The sequence below is a fragment of the Echinops telfairi genome, unplaced genomic scaffold (genome assembly GCF_000313985.2).
Source record: "Echinops telfairi isolate 266 unplaced genomic scaffold, ASM31398v2 ScPeMD7_12;HRSCAF=54, whole genome shotgun sequence".
Lineage (NCBI taxonomy): Eukaryota > Metazoa > Chordata > Mammalia > Afrosoricida > Tenrecidae > Echinops > Echinops telfairi.
Genome location: NW_022103909.1, coordinates 11,801,042 through 11,804,060, shown reverse-complemented (window position 1 = coordinate 11,804,060; position 3,019 = coordinate 11,801,042). Strand labels below are relative to the sequence as shown.

The 3,019-nt window shown below is 41.7% G+C and overlaps 1 non-coding gene across 1 annotated transcript; it reads left to right on the top strand.

Annotated features, from left to right (window-relative positions):
• The first annotated feature begins 205 nt into the window (after positions 1-205).
• On the top strand, positions 206-337 carry LOC115868583. Its single transcript, XR_004045680.1, has one exon. It is a non-coding gene; the product is annotated as a small nucleolar RNA SNORA42/SNORA80 family (small nucleolar RNA).
• The last annotated feature ends 2,682 nt before the right edge of the window (positions 338-3,019 follow it).

Sequence of the window (3,019 nt, the reverse complement as noted above, 5' to 3'; positions counted from 1 at the left end):
GATACCAAGGGCTCAAGTATAAAGCAAATGTTTTGAGAATGATGATGGCAACAAATGTACAAATGCGCTTGACACAATGGATGTATGTATGGACTGTGATAAAGGTTGTATAAGCCCCCAATAAAAATGATTTTTTTTAAAGTGTTTTTTTGAACATAGACTGGCTAAAGTGAATGGAAGAAATGATGAAATAAGAGCTGATTGTGCACGGGTTTGGATTTGAGGCAGGTCTGATCCCGTGGGCCTCTCACAGTGTCCTATGCAAAAGCCAACTCATCCTGAACCATTGCCTGGCTTTACCCCGCGGGTTTCAGGCACTGAAGTGGGCTGCACAGTGGGGGGTGGGTGGGGGGGAGTTGATCAGAAGATCTGAAAGGAAAGCTTGAGAAGACCAAATTTTACAGTTAAATGTGCCGAGACCTAGAGTTAGAAAGCTCTGCACATCTCAAACTGATAGGAATGGGAAAATATTCAAGCTTTGAGTTGAAGTTTGAAGGATTACTTATGCAACGTATTAAATGGTGCTGGAAACATCCCAGAAAGATGGAAGCATGCCTGCTTTGGCTGCACACACACTGACGGAATGCTGTAGAGATGAGTTTGCCCCTGCACACAGAGAACGCACTTCATGAAGTGTTCCCGGCTTTTATGTGGGCCAGACGATTATGTTTCTTATTTATTAAAAGTAGAAGAATTGACTAATTTTGCTATCAAAAAAGAGAAGGCATACACAGAGCACTGTACTGAAAGGAACAAGTTGGTGTTCAAGCATTTTGAGAGGTCGCATAAGCTTATGATCAAACTGATGGTGCTAATAGAAGTCCAAGCTGCACTGGGGATTGGCAGAACACCAATCAGAATGTTTTGAGACACTAATGTTGAAATGGGAGCACTCCCTACTTGATGCCACACTTATGCTTATTCTAAAGAAAGGTCATCCCAAAGAATGCTAAAATCATTGAATAATATCATAATATCACATGCAAGTCCAATTCACTAAAGATTATTCAAATTCAGTTGCTACATTATAGTGACAAGTTGCTGCCAGAAATTCAAGCTAGATTCAGAAGAGGCCCTGAAACAAGAGATATTACTGCTGATGTCAGACGGATCTTGGCTTAAATCAAAGAATACCAGAAAGATGTTATTTGTGTTTTATAGCTTGTGCTATGGCCTTCAAAGTTTTAGAGGGCAGACTTTTGAAGTATAACATAACAAGCTATGTATACACTTTCAAAGAACTGGAATTCTCGAACACTTCATTGTGCTCATGTGGAACCTGTATAAAGACCTAGAGACAGTTGTTTTGAAGAGAACAAGGGAATATTACATGGTTTAATATTAGGAAAGGTGTTCATCAGGATTGATCCTTTCACCATATTTATTCTTAGCAAATAACCTGAGAAATCAGGATTAGAGTGAGGCTCATTAAAAATTGGTGCTATGCAGATGATACAATCTTGCTGAAAGCAAAGAGGATCTAAGGCCCCTAGTGACGAAGATTAACTACTACAACTTTCAGTATGAAGTACAGCTTCATGTAAAGCAAAAAAAATCAACAAACAACATCATAATTGAAGTTGTCAAGAATTTTATTTTTCAATACAGGGAATCCAGGACGGATGAGCCCTACAGGACCAGTGGTGTGAGTGGCAAAACAGGGAGGGTAAAGGGAGAATGGGTAGGAAAGAGGGAACCGATTACATGGAACCGTGTGTGACCTCCTCCCTGGGGGACAGACAACCAAAAAGTGGATGAAGGGAGACGTCGGACAGGGCAAGATATGACAAAATACCCATTTATAAACTATCAAGGGCTCATGCGGGAGGGGGGGAGTGGGGTGGGAGGGGAAAAATGAGGACCTAATGTCGGGGGTTTAAATGGAGAGAAAATGTTTTGAGAAACGATGTACAAATGCGCTTTACACAATTGATGTGTGTATGGATTGGGATAACAGTTGTATGAGCCCCTAATAAAATGTTAAAAAAGAGAAAGAAAAAAAAAAGAATTTTATTTTTCAAGGGAATAAAGAGGAGCTGACATCAAAGGGCTCAAGTGGAAGGAAAATGTTTGGAAGAGGATGGCGGCAGCATCTGTACAAGTTCACTGATACAACTGATTCATGGATTGTCATAATGTCTGTAAGTGCCCCCGATCAAATGATCAATTAAAAAAAAAGCATTTTCTTTTTCTTGGATCCGTGATCCATTCTCAGGAAAGCAGCAGTCAAACTGCAGAAATGAAACTGCATCTTGTGTTGGGCACATCGCGTGCAAAGATCTGATGAAAATGCTCAGGAGCAAAGCTGTCACTTTGCGGTCTCAGGTGCACCTGACTCTTGGACCTCAAAAAAGCCCGGCCATTTTCAATAATCTTATACTTAGGAGCAAGTTGGATGAGGAATGTGGAAGACAGGAGAAAATTATGGTGTTGGAAACAATATTGAAATATCCACTGACTACCAGAAGAACCAACAAATCTGTCTTGGGAGAAGTACCAACAGAAGTCTCCTGACAGAGAGGATGGCAAGACTTAGTCCTCTGCGATTTTACATGTTATTGGAGAGACCACTTTCAAGATTAGAGGATTCGCTTTTGGAGAAGAATAAGATGGAGGTGAGGTAGGTCAGAGACAAAAAGAAAGGGCCTCAATGCACGGATTGACACAACAGTTGCAACAATGGTCTCAAACATGACAACAATTGTGGCAGTGATGCACCAGGCAGCGTCTCCTTCCACTGTGCACAGGGTCGCTTTGGCGTGGAACTGCCTTGACAGCACCTGAAACCACATAGTTTCAAACCTAGCTGCACACCTAGGGGGTAAGTATCCTTCTGCTTTCAAATGACAAAACTGAGGAAATTCAAAGTGGTTCAGTGATTTGTTCAGGGCCACACAGCCTATCAGGGACAAACCTAATTGTATGTGATGGGTAAATCTGCGCCCATTGGTATGAGATTGGTTCTCTCTTTGGTAGCACGCGGTGGCTGCTGCTGACTGCAGAGGAAATAGTGCACAGG